The sequence below is a fragment of the Globicephala melas genome, chromosome 17 (assembly GCF_963455315.2).
Source record: "Globicephala melas chromosome 17, mGloMel1.2, whole genome shotgun sequence".
NCBI classification, from domain to species: domain Eukaryota; kingdom Metazoa; phylum Chordata; class Mammalia; order Artiodactyla; family Delphinidae; genus Globicephala; species Globicephala melas.
Genome location: NC_083330.1, coordinates 12,113,053 through 12,138,016, shown reverse-complemented (window position 1 = coordinate 12,138,016; position 24,964 = coordinate 12,113,053). Strand labels below are relative to the sequence as shown.

General features: G+C 39.4%; 1 protein-coding gene across 1 annotated transcript in view; it reads right to left on the bottom strand.

Annotated features, from left to right (window-relative positions):
* SGK3 (serum/glucocorticoid regulated kinase family member 3) overlaps positions 1-24,931 on the bottom strand; it is a 149,168-nt gene extending 124,237 nt beyond the window's left edge. The window contains exon 1 of the mRNA XM_060286988.2: positions 24,840-24,931. The gene's annotated coding sequence lies outside the window, so the exon portion shown is untranslated. The remainder of the gene's footprint in view (positions 1-24,839) is intronic.
* Positions 24,932-24,964: the final 33 nt, after the last annotated feature.

Here is a 24,964-nt window from a genome sequence, read left to right as displayed (position 1 = left end):
TGCTCCACGGCATGTGGGATCTCCCTGGACCAGGGCTCGAACCCGTGTCCCCTGCATTGGCAGGTGGATTCTTAACCACTGCACCACCAGGGAAGCCCCCAGTACACTGCATTTTTAATTATCTTACCACTTTTGCCTTGTGTTGTTTCTTCAAGCCTAGTACCATCTGTTTGGAAGTTTTACAGGCATGGTATTTGACTTCAACCACGTCTTTCAAATTGCATCTCGTTACTTGTAATTTTAACCCATGATTGGGGTAAATTATTTTTAATTACTACTTATTTGCATTGGAGAACAATCATATGAAAAACAGGTAGAGGAAAATACTTCTGGAAACTAGATCATAGAATGATCCTATATGCTTAAAATGGAATCCTATACATTTCCCTAAATAGCAAGAAAATGTGGTGATTTGAGGTATTCAAGGCAAGAAACTGGATCACGTGATTTCCTGAGGTCTCGTTTATTTTTAAACTCTGCAAATAAACAAAGCCCAAAGCTCACAGCCTTTGGAGGAACTTATACCCGTTTGGCTTTTTAAAAAGCAAGCAGTATTAACAGTCCAGAAACTTTGGGCATGGTATAAAAAGTCAAAATTAGTTACAAAAGTCTGTGGTAATATAAAATTTCATTTAGAAAATGGTAAGCAGCACATAGAGGCAATAAAGAGACGGTATCTTTATTGGACTTTTAACTGTTATTTACTGACTATTAACTGGCTATCCCTCCAACAGAAAAACCCAATTTTCACTATCATAAACATTTTCTTAGAAAGTAGAAAGAAAAATACAATTTGAACAAATTTCAGTACAGTGTAGTGATTAAGGACATGGCTTTAGAGGAAAACAGTCCTGGGTTTGAATCTCACTCTTCTGTTTACCAGCTCTGGACCCAAGCACATCGCCTAACTCCCTAGCTTCAGTTTTTTTCATTCAGGAAAGTAGTTCCTACTTCATAAAGTTGTTACGATTAAGTGAGATAATCACACAGTAATAACACAATACATGGTAAAATTTTAAATTATATATATATACAGTTGACCCTTGAAAAACAAGGGGGTTAGGGGTGCTGACCCCCTACCCCAACCCCAGCTGAAAATACGTGGCTAACTTTTAGGCAGCCCTTCGTATCAACAGTTCTGCATCCATGGATTCAGCCAACTAGAGATGGTGCAGTACTATAGTACCTACTTACTGACAAAAATGTGCATATAAGTGGAGGGAGACTGTCTTTTCTCCGTTGTATATCCTTGCCTCCTTTGTCATAGATTCGTTGACTGTAGGTGCGTGGTCACCTTATCTTTGATAAAGGAGGCAAGAATATACTGTGGAGATAAGACAGCCTCTTCAATAAGTGGTGCTTGGAAAACTGGACAGCTACAAGTAAAAGAATGAAATTAGAACACTTCTTAACACCATACACAAAAATAAACTCAAAATGGATTAAAGACCTAAATATAAGGCCAGACACTATCAAACTCTTAGAGGAAAACATAGGCAGAACACTCTATGACATAAATCACAGCAAGATCTTTTTTGACCCACATCCTAGAGAAATGGAAATTAAAAAAAAATAAACAAATGGGACCTAATGAAACTTAAAAGCTCTTGTACAGCAAAGGAAACCATAAACAAGACAAAAAGACAACCCTTAGAATCAGAGAAAATATTTGCAAACGAAGCAACTGACAATGGATTAATCTCCAAAATATACAAGCAGCTCATGCAGCTCAATATCAAGAAAACAAACAACCCAATCCAAAAATGGGCAGAAGACCTAAACAGACATTTCTCCAAAGAAGATATACAGATTGCCAACAAATACATGAAAGGATGCTTAATATCACTAATCATTAGAAAAATGCAAATCAAAAGTACAATGAGGTATCACCTCACACCGGTCAGAATGGCCATCATCAAACAATCTACAAACAATAAATGCTGGAGAGGGTGTGGAGAAAAGGGAACCCTCTTGCACTGTTGGTGTGAATGTAAACTGATACAGCCACTATGGAGAACAGTATGGAGGTTCATTAAAAAATTAAAAATAGAACTAACATATGACCCAGCCATCCCACTACTGGGCATATACCCTGAGAAAACCATAATTTAAAAAGACACATGCACCCCAGTGTTCATTGCAGCATTATTTACAATAGCCAGGACGTGGAAGCAACCTAAATGCCCATCGACAGATGAATGGATAAAGATGTGGTATTTCTAAAATAAAAAAAAGTGGAAGAGGGAGGCAATAGAAGAGAGAGAAAGAGATGCAACTGTGGAAGAATGGTCAGAGAGATGCAATACTGCTGGCTTTAAAGGTGCAGAAAGGGGCAACTGACAATCAGTCTTAGTGAGAGGCAAGCAGGGCGTGACCTGCCCTGCTTATAAACAGTTAATAAACAGTTGCCTGTTTATTAACCAGGGCTCGAACCCATGTCCCCTGCATTGGCAGGCAGATTCCCAACCACTGCACCACCAGGGAAGTCCCAAAACAGGAATTTTTAATAGTGCCTACCTCATGGCTTAAATGAGTTTATATTCACAAACTCTTAGAAGGATACCTGCCTGGTTACCTAAGTATTTGTCAAATAAAATGAAGGATATGTACATGGGTCTCTTGTGTGAATGCTGGTCTCACAATTCTGTACACAGTTCTGATGAGGCTGTCCTGTTCAGTCAAACTGTCATGCTGGAAGAAGACACGAGACAGCTGAGTGAGAGAAAAAGAACTTTATTATTCACAGCACATCAAAAAAAGAATGAGCATCAGAATGTCTGCATCAATTCCCCTTGTCTCCAAGTTCCACACGGGTGACATGGAGGGGCCCAGAGAGATGCCACATGTGCAGTGGGTTTGTGTTGCAGCTGGGGAACAATAAACTTGGGGAACCCACTGCTTTTCTAGCAAGCAGCAAGCTAAGCTTGTCCTTTGTCCCAGGAGATGTTACTTCATCCCTCAAGACTGCCCACTGCAAACCCAACCATGAGAAATGGCTTGCGTACAGTGGTGTGGTAGAGAGCCTCCAGGACAGCCCATAACGGTCCCCAGTATTCCCAATACTTGCCTCCCAATATTCACTCTTTTGTGTGACACCCCTCCCTCCAGTTGATTGTGGGCTGGACTTACTGACTCACTTCTAACTAACTGAATACAGCACAAGAAATGGGATGTTGCTTTTGAGATGAGGTTATAAAAATACTGGCTTCTGTCTTGGGCACCATCTTATGTTCTCTCACTGACTCACTCTCTGGGAAGACAGCTGTCATGTTGTGAGATGCCTTATAGAGATAACTGCATGGCAAGGAAAAGAAGATGTCTTTGGCCAACAGCCAGGTGAGTGAGCTTGGAGGCAGAATCTCCTCCATTCAAGCCTGGAAATGACTGCAGCTTTGGCCAGCACCTTGACTATAGCCTTGTCAGAGGCAAGGCTGCAACCCTGCGCCAGAGGCACCCAGCTAAGCCGTGCCCAGATTCCTCATCCACAGAAACTGTCAGAAAATAAGTGATTGTTGTCTTAAGCCTCTATGATTTAGAGTAATCTGCTATGGAGTAACAGATAAGTAACACAAGCAGTCAGGGCCTTGCATTCTGGGCATCCCGAGCAAGACATGCAGGCGCGTGAGAGATAACCATCTCCCAACAACAGCCCAGGGGTCAGCAATGCTATCTTCCCTGAAAAGGGCTGGCATGCTTAGTGTCTGGCATGTAGGAAAGAGGCAGATACTGAGAGTGGAAACTAGAATTTGGAAGGAAGCCCATAGCTGGAACTAGCCTTACCAACCTTGGAGCTATTTTTGAGATTTTTTGCTTGCTTGAGGACATGATGCAGGGTAGAGAAAACTGGCTTCTGGTTTGTACGTGTAGTGGGAAGCAAGGTAGGGAGGAATCCTTTTACAGTGTCAAATACTGAGACGCCTGCACTGCATTCAATGAACCAAATTATCCAGTTGTATATTACTCCCTGTACTCATTTGTCTTTTGTTCTTCTGAAGCCCTTTGTAAACTTTTGTTTAAATTTTTTCCCTGGTCTAATCCCTACTCCATCGAATTGAGAGTCAAATGCTTGAGCCACTATGTTAAAGGGGAAATAGTGCCCCCTGGAGGCCAGAGTGGCAATGCTCAGAGACCCCAAGAGGCAGGAGAAGCTAGGACAGGCGCAGGAGATGGCAAAGTTCTTGAAAAAATGCTAGGAGAATATGTGATACTATTTCAAGTCTCCTTGATCTAAAGCCTTTAAGAAATTGGCATGAAAATTTTATAACTATGTGTGGTGACTGATGTTAACTAGACTTATTGTGGTGCTCATTTTATAATACATGAATTATAACATTATACATCAATTAAAAAATTCATTCTAAATAACTAAAAAACATTTTTTTTAAGAGAAAGAAATTGGTGTGGAAGGTTTTTTATTCTTGACTTGATAAAGAGCTTTTCTTTTTTCTTTCTTCCTTTTTTTTTTTTTTTTTTGGCAAAGAGAGTCAACTTTATATGTAATGAAGGGCCAGACAATAGTCATTAAGAACATGGTTTTGAAATATGACAGGCCTTCCTTTTGTTAGCTGTATGTCCTTGGGCAAGTTGATAAATCTGAGCCTATTTCTTCATCTGTAAAGGATAATATCTTATTACATTATAGTGAGGATTAACTGAGATTGTGTATATAACATCCTTAGCACTTGGTAAACAGTATTTGAAAGCTGCTATTATTATTAACTATTACTACTACTAGTAGTACTACTACTACTATTCAGTACATTAATGAGATGATGTGTCCCATGTAACCACACTTAATATACTATTCTACATGCTGGTAATAGAATTTTCAGATAAGAAGTATTTACAGGAGACATAAATTAGAATAGAGGAAAGGAAGACTCACTGGGAAAGAAAACCCAAGGACCTTTGTAAAGGTACAGGGGAAAATATAATCTTTAAAAACTTTCTATCCAATACATATAGAGAGTTGTTACAAATATATAATTAACATCTGTTGGATAAGTAGTCAAGGAGATGAAAAAGCAGTTTAACAAGTATGTTATTAAATGGCTTATTTATTAGTTAATAAATGCAAAATAAAACAACTTTCAGGTCTCATATACCTTTTAAAGTTTCAAATGTAAATGAAAATGGAAAGAACGGATATTGGAGAAGACACAGGGAGAAGGCACTGACCATGGAACACAACACACCTGACTTCGCCTCCTACCAGCTGTGAGCCCACATATGTCACCCTCCTTCTCTGTGCCCTATTTCCGTATCTGCACAGACTGATAGTAACAGCATCTTATAGACTTGTCATGAGGATTAAATGAGAAATGACACAGAAAGCCCAAAGCAAAATACCCAGCTCTCAACAAAGAGTCTCATCATCCTTGTTGCCATCACCTTCATCACTGCTACTGATGTGCTGATGTTGTTACAGGTAGAATTGGAAAGGTAGGAGAGCCCTTCAGGAGATTCCTCAGAGCACTATGCAGTAAGAGCTATAAAGTCACATATCCCTTTAATCTGTTTTTCCCATTTGCGGGAAGAAATTTAGAGGGAAAAATTACCTGATTAAAGATGTTTATAGCTAACTGTGACCATCAAAATTAGGAACAACCTAATGCCCAGAAATGAAGGAGAGGTTAAATAAACAAAGTATATTAATAAAAGATATTAGATACAAGAGGAATATATATAAATCATAGTTTTACTGGGTATCAGCAAGAACCAGATCGAAAATGTAATGGAAAAATATCCCAGGGCTTCCCTGGTGGCGCAGTCCGCCTGCCAATGTGGAGGACATGGGTTCGAGCCTTGGTCTGGGAAGATCCCACATGCCGCGGAGCAACTAAGCCCGTGCGCCACAACTACTGAGCCTGAGCTCTAGAGCCCGCGAGCCACAACTACTGAAGCCCGCGCGCCTAGAGCTCGTGCTCCGCAACAAAGAGCAGCCCCCGCTCAACGCAACTAGAGAAAGCCCGAGCGCAGCAACGAAGACCCAACGCGGCCAAAACTAAATAAGTAAATAAATTTTAAAAAATATCCCATTCATAATAACCACAACTATAAAATACCTAGAAATAAAATTAACAAGAAATGTTCAAAACAGTTTAAAAATACTATAATGTTTTATTGAAGGACATACAAAGATCTCTGTAAGTGGAGAGTCATATCTGAATAAGAAGCCTCAATATTTTTTAAAGCCAATTCTCCCCATATTGATCTGTAAACTAAATATGATTTTTATCAAATTCCCAATGGAATTTTTTAAATTTAAAAGTTGATTCTCGAGCTTATCTAAAAGAGTAAATGTTTGAAAATAGCCAAGAAAATTTTGTAAAACAACTATAACAAAATAAGACTTGGCCCACAAGACACTGAAAAGAACTATAAAACATGGTAAATAGGATAGTGTGGTACGGATCAGGAAAAGATAACTAGAACAGTGGAGTGGAACCGAGTCCAGAAAATAATAAGTATAATGGGTTTATACTTAGAGGGTTTCATACATGCTCAAGGTGGCATTTCAAGTCAGTAGGAGAAGACTGGATTATTCAATACAAACAGCACAAGGATAACTGGCTATCCATAAATTACTGATGGTTTAAAGATCTAAATGTAAAAAACAAAACAATAAAACTGTAAATATATATATATATATATAAAGATATATATAATATCTTTATAAACTTTGGGTAGGAAAGAAATTCCTTGGCCTGAAACAAAACCTAGAAGCCATGATGGACTGATTAAATTACATAAAGATTAAACACTTTTGCAGAGCCCTGCCTTTATGTACATCCTTCTCCCCTAGGAATTCCTAGGAGAGCAATAGTACTGAGTGGCAGAAGAGCGCTGGGAGGGAAGTACAGGGAGCCTGAGAAGGGCACCCGGAATTCTTTTGCTATGCTTTGCTTTGATCCTGGACATTGCTCCCTTTTCAGGAAAGCACAGTGTATTTTCCGCCTGGAGTTTTGATATGTTTTTAAAATGTATTCTTAGCTCCTAGTATTTTAATTTTAAATGAAATGAAAATTCATTTATATCCTCCCACAAACACCAACATAACTTCCATATAGCAAAAAAGACCATAAAGTTAAAAGATGAATGACACACAGAGAGAATATTTGCAAAATGGGCAACAAAGGGTTATTATTCATAATCTATAAAGAGTTCTTTTAAACAATAAGAAAAAGAAAATAACCAAAAGAAAAATAGGCCAAGGATATGAATAGGCAATTCAGTGAGAAATACAAATTGCCAATAAACAAATAAGCATATGTTTAACTTCACTACTCATCAGAGAAATGCAAATCCAGCAAGACGGCTTCTTAACCTACCTGTATACAGGGAGGGACGGGATGGTGTAGTCAGGAGGAAGGCAGGCAGGCAGTTTGGGGGTGCACTGTCTGGAGAGAATTTATTTTTTAATTTTTTTGGCGGAGCTGCGAGGCATGGAGGATCTTAGTTCCCCGACCAGGGATGGAACCCGCGCCCTCTGCAGTGGAAGCTCGGATTCTTATCCACTGGACCACCAGGGAAGTCTCTGGGGAGAATTTTTTAAACATAATAAAACGTATCATTATGCTCCAGCAATTCTAAAATATGTCACTGGTAAAATGTCCTTTTTCTGTTCCAGGATCCAATCTCTTATACCATACTGTGTTGTCATGTTTCCTTATTATTTTCCAATATGTGACAGATTCTTAGTCTCTCCTAATTTCTCAGGACATTGACACTTTTGAAGAGTACTGGTCAAGTTTTTTTTGTTTTCTGTTTTTCTGGTGACCTATAAATCCTATTATTCTTTTATTATTAAAAATTATTCCAGGATCAGACACAACTGAAACTGTGAACTCCCTGAGTGCAGAGACAGTATCTTTTCACCTTTCCATCCTGGTCATCAAGCATAGTGTGTGACGTACATCAAGGTCTCAATAAATGTTTGCTAAATGAATGGATGAACCAACACTCGGTTCAGCTCCTTGTCCTTTATAACTCCTAGAATATTATCTGCCAGTGTTAATCTCGTTGTTAGTGTAGTTTGTTTTGGTTTAAGTTGCTTTTGCTGCTTAATGACTACAAATCTTTCCTAATTGAAGACTGAATGATGAGGAGACATCAACATTTTCTGGCCATTCGAGTGCCAATTCGATTAAATAAACATTTATTGAGTTCTTACTACATTAAGAAAGTCTAGGAAGATAAATAAGATATGATCCCTACTCTTAAGATAGTTACATTTTAGTGGAGGGTATATAGTTGTACACAATAGCTATAATACAAGGAAGGGTATGATAAATCCAAAGAGCTATAGGAACACAAAGAAAAGAGTGACTTATTATCAGTGGACCACGGGAAAGATCATCCACTGACCACCCAATTCATCCCAGACAGTATGTCAAGGCTCCAGCCCTTACCTATGGCTGGTGTCTGTCTGGCCTGGTCTTCTACACACTTACATCTTACAGGGATCCAGAGAGGGCAGCTGAAGCCACAGTAGCTGGTTGGTTGAGGATTTAAGGATCCTGGTTCCCAACCCTCTCTTTCATCTTAAAATAACTAATATGTATCTCTGTCAAATGTCTCCTAGTTTAGGGCCTGATCCAAAAGATACACCCAGAATTACCCAAATGTTTGATTTGGAATTATACCTTTGCTTTGAATCTTCAAACTAGTAAAGATTCAAAATGATTAGCATGAGACAGATATTAAAAAATCTTTTTAGATTTGCAATAATATTCATACACTACAATCTGTTGAAACAACCAAGCCAAAAGAACCAGTGATCTAATTCTGGTTACTGCAGGTAATAAGTTCTCAGCTTCACTGGCAACAGATGCTAATTATAGCAAAGAAATCAAAGGTGAAGGCAGACACTGAGGTGAAGAAAACATGCATTGTTTGGTCACTGCTTCTTCTGTGCATCCTTAAAGTGGAACCAAATCTGGCTTTTACGAAGCTACCTCCAGTTTAACTATTTTTAATTTTCTAATTTCTGAAATAGAGAAGACTGAGATTAGCTAACAAGCTTTATCTTGATTTTTTTTAAATGCTTCAGAAATGGTGCTATTTTCAGATTCTATTTAAGAACAGTAGACAAATCACAGCGAGTAAACAGGTCAAGAACCTGAGAAGGCTGAATGATAAAATTAAAACATTCACTCATGTTTAACAGTCTGTGTATGCCTGCCAAGCATGGTGTGTTTATGGTTCACTGTACCGGACTGTATGCCAGACACTTCAAAGAACATTCCAGAGAGATGGGCTGACTTACTGGAAGTTGAAAGGCTCAAACTCCACAGTTTGTCTTTTTTTTTTTAACTTAAGAGTTTTTATTATGAAATATTTAGACATTTTACAGGACAACTAATCCAGTTTCTACAACAAGTCAATGACATAAATTTTTTTAAAGGAAAAAAGGAGGGCTTCCCTGGTGGCGCAGTGGTTGGGAGTTTGCCTGCTAGTGCAGAGCACAGGGGTTGGAGCCCTGGCCGGGGAAGATCCCACATGCTGTGGAGCAGCTGAGTCCGTGCACCACAACTGCTGAGCCCACGTGCCACAACTACTGAGGCCTGCGCACCTGGAGCCCGTGCACCGCAGTGGGAGAGGCCACGACAGTGAGGGGCCCGTGCACCGCGACGAGGAGTGGTCACCGCAGCTGGAGGGAGCCCGTGCACAGCAAAGGGGACCCAACACAGCCAAAAATAAATTAAAAAAAAAAAAGCAGTGACTTGTATTAAAAGAGACTTAAAAGGTCTAAGATGGCATGGATCTTAGATTCTGATTTGAACAAACCAACTATAAAAAGACATTAAAGAAATTTGGTTATAGAATTGGTATTAGATGTTAGCAATAAATTTTTATGTTTTGTGAATATGGCTTTGTGGTATGGAAGAAAATGTTTATATTTTAGAGTTGGAGCCTTAATATATGAAGGGACAAAATTACATACTTGGGATTTGCTTTTAAATACTTCAGCAAAGGAAGAAAAACAAGTGACAGATGAAGTAAATGTCAGCAAACAATATTCATCAAGTAACTGAGTAATTCCCAAGGTAATGGGAATTTATTATACTCTTCTCTTTTTACAGAAGTTTCAAATTTTCAAAATAAAAACTTTTTACAGGACTTCCCTGCTGGTGCAGTGGTTAAGAATCCACCTGCCAATGCAGGGGACATGGGTTCGAGCCCTGGTCCAGGAAGATCCCACATGCCACGGAGCAACTAAGCCCGTGCGCCACAACTACTGAGGCTGCACTCCTGAGCCCGCGCGCCTAGAGCCCGTGCACCACAACAAAGAGTAGCCTCCGCTCACTGCAACTAGAGAAAGCCCGCGCGCAGCAACGAAGACCCAACACCGTCAAAAATAAATAAATAAATAAATAAATAAATACTCAGAAATAAAAGGCCATATACACATGTGTACATATACACACACAGACACACACACTTCTTTAAAAAAAAAAAAGAAAACTTTTACAAAATACCCACACTTTAAATTGGGGGTGGGGTTATGGTTATAAATCTAGACCTTCCAGGCCTGTGAAGATGGTTATTTACAAACTGTATAAGCAATTCTTTTATTTTTTTAAAATTTATTTATCTCAGCTGCACCAGGTCTTAGTTGCAGCACTTGGGATCTTCGCTGTGGCATGTTTAGTCGCAGCATGCGGAGTCTTAGTTGTGGCATGCATGTGGGATCTAGTTTGCCGACTAAGGATCGAACCCGGGTCCCCTGCATTGGGACCGCAGTCTTACCCACTGGACCACCAGGTAAGTCCCTGTATAAACAATTCTTTACAGCTGAAGTTACTTTAAGTCTGTTTTATTTGCCATTGTGGTTTTTAAACTCTCTGACAAGAGAGAAAAATAATCTGAGGTCACAAAAACCTTCATTTGCCAAAGTTGCCCTGAATGGCAAACCTTCATTTGCCAAAGTTGCAAAGAATGCCCTGCTTCCACGTCTGACCTTCTTTCTCTACTCGTTCTCCACTTACTAGGTGGAGTTATATTAAAACCATAAGTACAGTCATCTCACCCTCTGCTGAAGCCCTTCAGTGGATTCCAATTCCTGGAGTAAAATCCAAAGCTGTCCCAAGGCTCACGCAGGCCCGCATGAGCCAGTCCCTGTGGGTCTCTCCTGTCTCCTCTTGGCCACTTATCTGCACCCACTATATTCCCACTTCGCTGGCTTCTGTCGCCCTCCAGTGGCTAAGGTCTGTCCTGGCCTGTGACCATTCCAGAGCTCGTCATTCCTCTTGGAACATCCTCCCCACCTATTGTTTTCTCCCTTATGGAAACGGTTCTTTTCTCTTTTAGCAATTTTCACAATTTATTAGGGTTTATTAGTTTTGTGTCTATTTTTCCCACTCTTCTCCATGTGTATTCTGTTTACCACTGTGGAGCCAACAACATTCAACTTTTGTTGAATTAGCTAAGAAACATTTTTACTAAGCTTCCGGTCCTGTTAAGTATCATTATCAATTTTGAAATTTAGTTTTGGAATATTGGAAAAAGGGAATATGGTGAATATTATCCAAAAAGTTAACTTAGGGACTTCCCTGGTGGTCCGGTAGTTAAGACTCCACGTGTCCAATGCAAGGGGCGTGGGTTCGATCCCTGGTTGGGGAACCCACATGCCACACGGCGCGGCCAAAATAATTAAAAAAAAGAAAAAGGTTAACTTAAACTTCAGAGGAATTAGGGTTGAGGGACCAGGGGGAATTTAAGAGGAAAAATATCAGAGTATAGCAAGTGGTGAGTAGGCTGCATAGCAATACCTTACACAGGGGAGATGTTGATGCCAGTGTGATTCCAGTTGTGTTTGAATTCATGAACTTCCATTTCCCTGGGACACCGTTTCCACTCAGCCAGTGCCCTAACTTCCATCCTAGGTCTCTGCTGTGCAGTGAAGCACAGCCCTCACTAATGGGAGGGATCGGGGGATGGGATCCAGACAACTGACCAGAATCTCTCACTTCCATGTCAAGGAGCAAAAGTTGGTAGAATACATGCAAAGATACACAGCTTTATACTGCTAGGGAGCTTTTAACACACTTCTCTAAAAATTGAAAGCTCATACATATATAATTTGAATAAGACAGTTAAAAAATATGAGCTAGAGGGGCAAGATAGGGGTAGGGGATTCAGAGGTACAAACTACTATGTATAAATAAGCTACAAGGAAATAGTGTACACCACAGGGGATATAGCCAATATAACTTTAAATGGAGTATAATCTATAAAAATATTGAATCACTATGATATACACCTGAAACTAATATAATGTTGTAAATCAACTATACTTCAATAATAAAACAAATATGAGCTAGTGGACTATATATATAACTGTACAACCATATGATTATTTTTAAAATTGAACACTTCCTGTTGCTTATGATGTGCCAGGCACTGTTGTAAGTCCGTGTATAGCTATTGGCTCATTTAAAGAATTAAAGAGTATACATTCTTTCCCAGGTTATATGGAACATTTGTAAAAGTGATCAAGTACTAGATTACAAAACAAGTCTCAACAAATGACCAAAAGTCAGTATCTACAGATCTAATCATTATGCAGTAAAAGGACAAAAACATGTAAGACAGCAGGTTCCCTGACAAAGGCAAGGGAAGGCAGGGAGGGGAGGGAGGGGATGATTGAGGAGGGGGAGTTTAGCTCTACCTACACGTTTTATTTGAGAAAAAGCAGGGAAGGAAGGAAAGAGAGGGAGGGAGGGAAATTTACCTTAAATGGCTCAGAAAAAAAAAAAATCTGCCTATGTAATATAGAGAGATGGGGACAAGCAAAGGTGGTGCAATATTAACACCTGGAAAACTGTGAAGGGTGTACGGGAATTCTTTGTAACATTCTTCCAGTTTTTCTAAACGTCTGAAAGGAAGTCAAACTTTTAAAAAGTTATAGCAATCTCAGTTTATGGGTAAATGAGTGACACATTATCTTCCTTACATAAGTTCATAATTGAAAGATAAAAAGAAAACATTTAAATCAAGCACAGCAAATCGCTTATAGGAGGAACCCCTTGTGTCAGAAGAGAGGAGGCCATCGTTCACCCACAGAAGGCTGCCTTTGAGCCAATGAAACACAGTGCTCTCGGGGACTCTGTAAGCAGAGGGGCCCAGAGGTTGGTCCCCACTCTCCTCTGGAGCCGGTGGCCCCGTGCAGGGAACGATCTAGCTGACTCTTCGGCCCTGGCTCTGCATCCCACTTATCTACAGTTGGCGGGTTTTCTCTATGACAGGATAAATAAATTAATAAACATTAAAACACACCTAAAATCCGTCTACCCATGACTTAGTTTCTGTGCATGTATGCCAACGTTGTTCAGCTGGCATTTATACGATGCTGCTGTAAACAAAGCACTGTACTTTATATAGTAGAAAAGTATAAAAATAAATACAAGACTTGGCAAATGCTCGCCCCCAAAACCACAATCTAACAGCGGAAGGAAAGGCACGAGTGCCTGTGTGTGCCAGAGGTTACAGGGTCCACTTTCGTTTTTGCTGGCTCATTTCATTTTCATACCAATTCTGTGAAGTAGATTTCATTATTCCTATTTTATAGATGCGGAAGCCTAGAGAAGTTATTAACTAGCCCCAAATTGCACAACTACTAAGTGACAAAACCAGGAGTTTACCTCAGGTCTGTCCGACTGCAAAGTCCATGCTCTTTCTACATCACTAAGTTTATAAAAGTCACAAAAACATAAATACTGTAAGATTTCATTTATTCAAACTCTCTTGGGGATGAGTCATGCTGGATAGATGACTAAGTGAAAGGGTATCCTCTAGGACAAAGAGCATTGTTCAAAACCTTCCAAGGCTAGAGCAGAATACTCCAGAAGCCTCTGGGGAAGAGGCTTTTTCTCCCTGCGTTTCTTCGCCCTCTTGGGCTTTTGGCATTTGAAGCCCAGCACACCTGGTGTCTAACTGACAAGGTTCTTTCTGAAAGCTCCAGCAAAGATCACTTTTGCCTTTTTGCTCCCTCAAAGTACAAATGAGATAAACCGATAATTTGGAAATAATTTTAGTACACATTAAGGGAAAACAAAACAAGAAGTATTTACAGAAACTACAAGCATAAAAATAGTTGGATTTCCAACACACAGTTTTCTGATACCAGATCGGGCCCCCATCCAGTCCTGAAAGTGACAACACTGCACCTTGGTCCTAAAGGGAGGTACACTGAAGTCTGTTTCTTATCTCAGTACTCAGCATTTTGCTATCTCCCGGCCAGCCGGCTCTCAGTATTTATCTTGTCCTCTAATGATTCATTCTACATATGGAAATATGTAACCTCCCTGAATTTTAGATTCCTCATCTGTATAAAGTGGGAATAAGAAAATATCTAACTCAGGCTTCCCTGGTGGCGCAGTGGTTAAGAATCTGCCTGCCAATGCAGGGGATACGGGTTCGAGCCCTGGTCTGGGAGGATCCCACATGCCGTGGAGCAACTAGGCCCGTGAGCCACAATTACCGAGCCTGCGCGTCTGGAGCCTGTGCTCCGCAACAAGAGAAGCCGTGATAGTGAGAGGCCCGCGCACCGCGATGAAGAGTGGCCCCCGCTTGCCACAACTAGAGAAAGCCCTCGCACAGAAACGAAGACCCAACACAGCCAAATAAATAAATACATAAATAAAGCAAACTGTCAACAAGTAAAAATAAACACTATTAAAAAAAAAAAGAATGAGGGTTACAAGCAAACATGGACTCAATTCCAGCAACACTACTTTACTAGCTGTTCAAACTTCTGTGTTTTCTCATCTATAAATGGGAATAATGATACCTATCATCTCGGGATACTGTTAGGCTTAAGTAAGACAGTAATAATTAAGGTGCTTGGTACAGTGCCAGATGCATCACGAGTACTCAAAATATTTTCCTTTTTACAACATCACAGTAATGGCTGTGCCAGGATTCATTTAACCCAGTCCCACATTGTTAAACATTTGGATCATTTTCAATATTATCAATAATAGAAACAATAGAAAAATTTCCTATACAGTTCCGGTTATTTATTTAGTCTTAAATCCTATAAGTGATTTGATGGATCAAAGAATATCAACCTTGTAAACTTGTGACACACATTATCAAATTATTGATCAATATATAGTTTTCCCAAGTGAATCTCTATGTTGAAGGTGATCTAGTCAACTCTTGCCAATAGTAGACATTATTTTAAAGAAATACACTAATATGCAGGCCCCCAAAATAACATGTTGTTATTTTACTTATTAGACATTTTAATTTCTTCCTTTGTTATATTACAAAGCTCTTAGCCTCTAAATTAATTTAAAGTATGAGATTGGCAGGAAAATAGAAAAATAATTGGAATGGGTAAAAAAATTTAACATAGCATACTACAGACATGGCATTTCAAGTCATTTATGAGGAGAATTTTTCCAATGGTTTTCAAAGTACTCCCTGGAGCCTCCCCTGTAGGGAGGGTGAGAATGGGGGTAGGGAGTGTTGCCAGGTTGCAATAACTCTCATCCTTCCGCATTTGAACCAAATTTTAACTGTTTTACATATTGAACTTATTGGTAAGTCGATCTGAAGGGTTCTGGACCTGAAAACAAAACCAAAAACACATTTAATGCAAGGTTTGGGGACAACTGGTATTCTGCAATATAAAATAAAGAGATAAATTAAAAAGTTGAATCTCTCCCTCACATCAAATACAAAAATACACATTAGCTGGATTAAAACATTAAGTGGAAAAAACCTCCATATACTACCAGAAAATATGGGCAAACAATAAACTGTTTTTCAAGCACACTCATAAAAGTAGATCGTAATGAGGGGCACTATTTGCCTGTGTTGGTTTTTCCTAAAGTGTGTGCCTCTGACACAGATTCAGAATGGTTCTGTAGCCAAAGAAGTGTGGAAATGCTACATTGTCAATAGTAAGGCCAAGGGGTGCCTTAGGTCATTACCTCTATCAGCATGCCCAAACCAACCCCAAAATATATACTCTAAGTAAAACCAAAAAAAAAAGAATAAATAAATAAAACAGTGTGCAAAGAAAACAAATGTAACCTAGGACCTTGTGCTGCCAGCACTCTGGTCACTAAGCCCTTCCTCTCCCTAGACATTCCAGAGCTGTCACTGCTGCTCTCTGGAAAGAGTCACGTTGTCATCAGGATAGAAAGGCTCTGAGAAGTCCTACGGCAGAAAAAGAAAACTTAGTTTACTCAACATTTCCTAAACTTATTTGACTGTAGAACCTTTCCCTCAACGATACCTATTAATATCCATAGAATTTGTGGAGCACACCTTAGCAAATGCCAGGCTATATGAAAATTAATCTTCGAATGGGAAAATGCTGGCTGAGGCATCCTTGTCAAGGATATACTGTCCATTTATCACTCTCCTATGTTGTGATTTGCTGACATCTAATGCCGATGCTTTAATTTAGTACACACACATAATTTCTTCAGTATACTGCTGCCCACTGATGTAAAACGCCCCCCCTTGCAGACTGCCTTGGATTTAATTTCTTGTATGTCATCATTACGATGTATTTATATCTTGGAATACTATGAATTTACATACATGATTCACAGGGCTAAAAAAGTATGCTGGCTTATACTTTTGCTCTACTCTTGCCTATTAAAATATCTTATGAAACTATACATATGAAAAATGTGTCAAGTACTTCTTGCTCTGACTTTTTGTGTCATATTCATGGAAGGAATGAATGAGACTGTGTTGAGGGCATAGAGCTAGAAGGTTCAGAGACAGGGGTCAGGCTATTCTACAAAAACTCAAAATTGCTACTGCAATGAAGATACAAATGTTTCTTTTAGTAAATTCTTGAACTTTCTTTTACCCTTCAGGTTCTAAATTGAGGGAAAAGAAAAAGAAAAAGCAATGCTAATATAACCGCAGTGATAAGAATTCTCCTGCTCCAAGGACAGTAGTTATTTTGTCCAGCCATTTAAAATTAACGTAAATTTAAATTGTAAAATGTTTGGTTTGTGAGTATTAAGATTCAACTTCTGATCTACATTAAATGTATCTCTGTATGTTTAATAATGTCAGTGCAAATGATACCTGTTTGCACAAAGTATTAATAACTTCCAAGATTTTTGCTTCTAGTTCAAGATAATCAGATCTCATATGTTCATAAAAATTCTGGTGCTACAAAATCCTGGAATGTCAATTTTAATTGAGGATCAATTGATAACTCTGTAAAGCAGCTTATTCACTGTAAGATGGGGTTATTATTTTTGAGTACTTGAAATCTGAATTAAATAGTATCTAATCTAATTATTGATGGGAACCAAAAACCAATTCCTCACTGTGGCTTTACTAGTTCACTTACAGCTACTAAGTTGTTGTGAATATATGTATGTGTATGTGTGTTTTGTGCAATTTCCGCTTCTAACTGGAATGTGGCATTGACAGTTAAAGTGCTGGTTCTTTAGAGTTTGGCATGTCTAGGCTACTGTGTGAAGTGAAATCTTTATTCATACATTGTGTCATGATGTCCTTTGGCTTTCATCTGATCCAAACAAAATCCTAAACTCAATGTGAAATCAGCACTAAAAAGTTTATGTTTTAAGGTGCTCATTTGGAAAATCATTAATAATAGTACCTTGCTTGAGATTAGTATCAGAATGATAATTTTTTTTTTAATCTTGTAGAGAATTTGTGGATTTTCTATGAACATACGCTTGGATCTCAGGCTGAGAAACTGCCATGGACGATAGCCATTCATTCATTCAACAGTATTTATGGAGGCTACTGTGTGCCTGGCACAGGGAGTCCAACAATCAACAAACTGCCTGCCCTTATGAACAGCCTTACAGTCTAATGGGGAAGGAGGACAATAGACAAGTAATTATATAATTTCAGATAGTGATTCGTGCTGTAAAGAAAGTGAGGAGGATAAGGGAATGGAGAGTGAAAAGGACAGGAGTGCTGTTTTAGAGAGGTTGGCAGGAATGGCATCTTGTTGGAGCTGACATCTGAGCAGATACCTAAATGAATATTTTCCGGGAAGGTTTTCCAAGTAGAAGAAGAGCAAGTGCAAAAGCCTTGAGACAGGCATGTACTTGGAGGGTCTGAGGACCAATAAGGTGGCTAGTGTGACTGAAACGTAAGTCAGGGAAATAATGTCAGAGAAGCAGCCAGGGGCCAGATCACGCGGGGTCCAGGGGCCAGACGACACGGGGTCCAAGGGCCTGATCACACAGGGTCCAGGGTCCAGACCACACGGGGTCCAGGGGCCAGATCACGCAGGGTCCTATAATTTTGTAGTAATGACTTTGGTGGTTGTTAGGGAAAAAAATGGGATGGATTGCAGAAGGCATGCTTTAGATAGAAAAGAAGGGGAATTCCTGTCTCTGAAAAATTTTTTTTTCCTTTTAAAATCAAGTTTATTGAGGTATAATTTACATACAACAAATGTGCTCATTTTAAGAGGACGGTCAGATGAGTTTTGGCAAATGTATATATCCCTGTCACCATCACCAGAATCAAGATAAAGAATATTCCCATCAGCCTCAAAAGTTCCCTTGTTCCCTTTTGCAGACAGTGCTCACCCCCTGATCCTCACCAGAGCCAGGAACTCACTGGAATTGGGGACTAATTTTTTTTTTCTTTTTGCGGTACGCGGGCCTCTCACTGTTGTGGCTTCTCCCGTTGCGAAGCACAGGCTCTGGACGCACAGGCCCAGCGGCCATGGCTCACGGGCCCAGCCGCTCCGCGGCATGTGGGATCCTCCTGGACCGGGGCATGAACCCGTGTGCCCTGCATCAGCAGGTGGACTCTCAACCACTACGCCACCAGGGAAGCCCTAGGGACTCATTTTTAATGTGGGCTGTAAGGACCTAGATCTGTGCTGCCTGATATGGTAGCCACTAGCCAAATGTGGCTACTTTAATTGAATTTAAATCAAATTAAATGAACAATTCAGTCCCTCAGTTGCACTAGCCATATTTCAAGGGCCTAATAGCCACACGTGGCTAGTGGCTGCCATATTGGACGGGACGGGCATGGGACTTTTCCATCGCTGCAGACAGTTTTATTGGGCAATGCTGAGATGTCACCCTGGCGGAATGTGACCTTCACCACACGGAGGTAGGCCAAGCGGTCTGAAAACTGAGTAAGCCATACACGTCACAACACCCAGCTTTATGTTACTATCTGTGTTTATTACCTTTATCACCAAGTAATTAATAAAGCCATGCTTGGGCCAGGGTGTTTAAGGAGAATGGTATGATGATGGCAACAGTAACTATGGAGTTGTTCATTGCATAGAAATTCTTTCTCCATTACTAAGTTTCAAGGATGTCCTATTTTTATTAAGGACATGCCTTTATAACTCATAAGGCACAATCTTGTTTTGAGTAAAATTAAACCTCAAATTCATAGTCTTACTAAATCTGTGTGTGTGTGTGTGTGTGTGTGTGTGTGTGTGTGTGTGTGTGTGTGTGTGTGTGTGTGTGTGTTGGAAGGGGGGATTCTAAAGCAAATACGCTGAAATGGAAACATTTGTTAAAACTAGTAGTGGTTTTTATATTATTTTTCTGTACACTCTTGAACGCCTGAAATATTTTTTAAAAGTAGGTTTTCATTTTAAATGTTGGACAAGAATATTTAATGTTATCAAGATTGTTCATGATGTGATTAAAGAATACAGGTTAAGGACTTCCCTTGTGGTCCACTGGCTAAGACTCTGCACCCCCAATGCAGGGGGCCCAAGTTCAATCCCTGGTCAGGGAACTAGATCCCACATGTCACAACTAAGACCCGGTGCAGCCAAATAAATAAATAAAATATTAAAAACAAAAAAGAATACAGGTTAAAAACAGTATGCGCAGTAGTATAGCATAACGGTCAGAATAGCCTAAGAGTCAGTATAGCATAATAGTTACATGTACTCTGGAGCCAGACTACTTGGTTTTAATCTTAATTATGTCACTTATTAGCAATGACACATTGAGTAAGTTACTTAACTTCTCTGCACCTCAGTTTCCTTATCTGTAAAATAAAAATGATAAGAATAGTACCTGGCTCATAAAGATATTACAAGGATTAAGTAAATATATGTAAGGGTCCTGGTGTACAGTAGATGCTCAGTAAGTGGTAACAGCTGTTATGATAAGGCTGAGGCTGAGGATGATACAATTTTGGTTTCTTAAAAAAGGATACTACACCCCCCACTTTTTGTTTTAGAAAAAAGAACTTGAACAGTCCATCAAAAATGTTAACAACTGTAACCTCTAATTGATAACAGACTTATTTTAATTTTCTTCTTTTTTACTTATAGACATTCTACGTCAAGTAATTCTTTTTGTACTTAAAACAACAGAAACACAGAAACAAAATCTTGGCTTTGAGCCCTTCCCCAAAAGTGCCCTATAGCCTGGTAAGCAGTGATTTTCAAAGTGTGATCTTTGGACCAGTAGCATCAGCAGAACCAGACAACTTGCTAGAAATGCAAATTCTCAAGGTCCACCCCAGATGTACTCATTCTGGAGTGGAGCCCAGCAATCTGTTTTAGCTTTATATTCGATTCTGATGCTCACTAAAGTTTGAGAACTACTGTGCTAAGGCATGATGTGTAGCTCTGTAGTTGACCTCTCTCACCTTTATATAGTGATAAATACTGCCAATCATTCTTCCTCAAATACTCTGCAACTCTTGTTCGCAGTGTCCTCTTTCCACCCTTGGACATAACTTCTTCGTGAGCCTTTTGAGAGCTATTGCTCCTATCCTCAGTTACTGCCTGGCAATAGAAAATGCAAATGCCTTCTGGAGCCAGGCAGGTAATTTGTCTCAAGGGGGCCTGGTGTACGACCTTAAAGAGTGAAGTGCTGGCCACTGCCCAAAGATGTTCACAATTTTTTGAAAAGTTAAACTGCTGCTGGCCAAACAAAACCACACCTAAGCCAAGTTTGGCTACTGGCCACCATTTACACTCACTTCTTGGCTAATTCTCTCTCAAATCACTAAGCAGCTATGATGTAGTGGCAAGAGTGAGTGCTGAACATGGAAGAAAACCTTGATTTGAAGCCCAGCTCTGCTACTTGCTAGCAGGGTGGTAATAATGATAATAATGTTAATCTCTCAGAGTTAAATTTTCTCATCTGTATAATAAGGACAATACTACCTATCTCACAGGATTGTTTTAAAGATTAAGATAATATACTTAAAACACCTGCCATATAATAAGTCCTCAATAAATTTTTCATAGCTTTTGTGGTATTTAGTTTCTTGTATTGTTTTGATTATATGCTTTATTCTACTTATACTTATGAACAACTTAGTTTAGCCTATTTATTCTATTAGACTCTAGGCTCCTTTGGGACAGGGATGGCCTTCTGCATCCCTTTAAGTTCCTATAATACCTACTTCAGTAATTAAGTCCCTCTCACATCCACCTCAAGCTTCAACAAAAGCCTGTGATTGTCTGGGGTAGGGATCTGGAGTGACAGAGTCAAGTCTCAGTAGAGATGTACATTTCATATGAGAAAGTAAGTGGCTTGCTTCTAACAATCCCCAAAGTTATGCTTCCCTTCTTTTTCCAACATAAAAGAGAAAAAAGGATGATGGTTACTCTGTTAAGTGGAGGCCTTTTGCTTTTCACAGTTACCACGTTTGTTAAAAGCAATACAGGATGTTCAGAAGTGCCATACTAGAAATTATGAAGAAAACGGGTTTCAGTTTTAACTTAATTTTGACAATTCAGATACAAGTGATGCTGTGTAGGTATCAGAAGAGCTAACATTAGGTGCCCAGCTCATTCTTCCCACCTGGAATAGTGAGGCAAGAACAAGAGCTATTATTTATCCCACAAAGAAGGTTATTAGGCAATAAATATCATGGGATTTGGGGAAGAGGAAGGAAGCATGTGTATCTCACATAAGCAGGTTAGAGGCTTTCTGCACTCCTATGGTTTTATAAGAAACAATGTCATATTTTGTCCTAACAAAATTTTCTTTTTCTTACTTTATAGGTACCCAGGCCTAAGTGCCTGTAAAGAATTAATTTCACATATTGAATTTGGTTAATATCATTTTAACATATAATAATATGGTTAACATATTATTTATGTTAGCTTTCTTACCTTCTGAACTTTGTATCTACAGACTCATTAAATAAATGACTTTCAGGTTAAATGATCTACTTTCAGAACTGTTTGAAAACTTACCTCCTCTACCTCCCCCCATTAACTATGCTTTGTACCAGGGTATTTCTATATTTTTCCGTCAAAAGTATAATCCTTAAAAGTAGGACAACTGTAGTAACAAATGGGTTTAGGTATCAAATTTAGTTTGGGAAGAATGTTTCTAACTAATCTAGGTTCCATATGGGTAAAGGAACACTGGACCAGTCAAATGGATTGTGCTTGAGAAGCCAGGGAAAGGCTACCCATTTCTTTAGTAGGGTAGGAAGTAGTTATTCTGTGAAGGCACAATTCAGAATGAAATATTCAGACGCAATTTTAAAAATCGATTTCACTGTTCGCATGTATCATCAATAAGGAAAATTTTGCTTGGTGGTATTGACATGAAAGTACATGACAGTGTTAGAACTGCACACTTGCTGTTATCTTTCCTGTGCTCTGAGGCTTTCATCATGAGAAAAATACAATTTCACTGCAGGTTTAAATTCTCAGTCACAGTAGAAAATAATTTCCACTTAAAGGGCATATCTAATTTCTCAACTTATAAAGAATTAAAAATCAGTTCCAAGACCACTTGTGTAGTTTACCACCAAACTACTGTCAGAATAGAAATAAATAAAATTTCCTGCATGAATTAATTCTTTAAGAAAACTTTATTGAAAATTATTCCCTTCAAGATAAATAACATTACCTATCTTGTACAGAGGTAACATTATTTTTGCAGGGGCCAGGTAGAATTGGGCAAGAAAATAATTAACATTTAAAGGATTTCCCGGGACTTCTGTGGTGGTCCAGTGGCTGGGACTGCACTCTTCCACTGCAGAGGGTGTGGGTTTGATCCCCGGTCGGGGAACGAGGATCCCGCATGCCCCACTGCGCGGCCAAAAAACTTAACTTGCTGGTTCACATTATGTAAATGTTGTTGTTGTTATTATTCATGTGATGACTGGTGTGTGAATAGCAAGTGTGGTGCTTGCAGGGAAAGAAAAATAAACCTTTAAAAAAAATAAAGGATTTCTCTTTGAAACATATTGCTTTAGAAGAAAATTGTAGACAATAATTAGGTGAAAGGCAGTACTAATACCTTTTAGGAATGTCTAGTCTACAGACGATTCATTTCAAAGTATCAAATTCTATTTACTCAAAAAACTTAACAAAGTAAACAGTAGACTTGGCAGCTACAGAAAACTGGAATGGCCTCATGGACTGCACTGATGTATCTATTTTGTGCCAAATGTTTCAGAAATTTTGAGGCAGTTCACTTATCTAAGGTTTCAGAAAGCAAGAGTTTCCAGAATTATAAGTGAAAGGAGCTGACTGTACAATATTAAAATAATACTAGCTTTCAATTAACATATGAATGTGTTTTGCGTGAAGAGGCAGTTGCCTAGCACACAAGAAATAAAATAAAGTTCTGTGGCCTCCTTAACGGTAAACATCCTTACAGCCCCTTGAGTCACTACGGGGAGATCCTGAGGCCTAACAAAAGGTCTGTGCTTAACAGCTCCTTTTTTCTCTTGTAGGAGGTAGTATAAAAAGCACTCCGGGGCTGCCCTGGTGGCCGAGGCTTCCCTGGTGGCACAGTGGTTGAAAATCTGCCTGCTAATGCAGGGGACAAGGGTTCGAGCCCTGGTCTGGGAGGATCCCACATGCCCCGGAGCAACTAGGCCCGTGAGCCACAACTACTGAGCCTGCGCGTCTGGAGCAGGTGCTCCGCAACAAGAGAAGCCGCGACAGTGAGAGGCCCGCGCGCTGCGATGAAGTAGTGGCTCCCGCTTGCCACAACTAGAGAAAGCCCTCGCACAGAAACGAAGACCCAACACAGCAAAAATAAATTAATTAATTAATAAACTCCTACCCCCAACATCTTCTTAAAAAAAAAAAAAAGCACTCTGTGTCTGAGAGATCCTGGTGATTTGACCTTGGACAAATAACTTAATTACTTCTAGTTTGTTTCCATAACTGTAAATGGAGCCAACAATACCTGGTAAAGATATTACAGTTGTGAGGATGAGATGATATATGTGATCATGTTTTGTAAACTATAAAGCAAGAGTAACCAGAAATTAGTTACTATTTTATATAATACTGTCCTAACATTTCCTGCCTATGTCCCTGTCTGTAAAACGGGTACAGATCTAGGTCCAAAAGCCTGTGAACTTGAGCAAGTCATTTCCTTTCTGGACGTGTGTTTCCTAGCAAGGTTATTATTACATTATGAAGATCAAATGATATCGTGTATGTAAATGCTGTGACAGGCATATATCAAGAACGCAATAAATGATAGCTGTTATTACTCTCTGAGGGTAGGATTGTAAGGATCAAACAATATTATATCTACTTAAAAGGCTCTGAATATATATTTAAATTCTGTACACATCCAAGGTATTGTTATTTGTACTGTAAACTGCAAAGACGTACATGGAACGACGAAACAAATGGCGCCTCAATGACTACCAGTAGGGGGGTAGGAAAGGCAGAAAGGGGGCTCAGGAGCCTCGGCGGCTTGTAATAGCGGTGGGAATGAGAAGAGAGGAGTGTGACAGAAGAAAAAAAAAGAAAAAACTTAAAAAAATACTCTGAGAATCAATTCACTATTCTCCCCCTTTTTCTCTTATGACCTCCAGCCTAGATTAGACCATTTCATTCAACTTCCCATCCCGCCATGTCGCTGGACATTTATTTACTGTACCTTCTTCACTGAGAGCCTTTCATTCCCCTCCCCTTCTAGGAGTCGTGAACTTCAGAACCTCTGCCTCCGACAACCATTCCCTTTAACTCTGATATTAACCAAGCTTCCCTATATTCTTCCCTCCG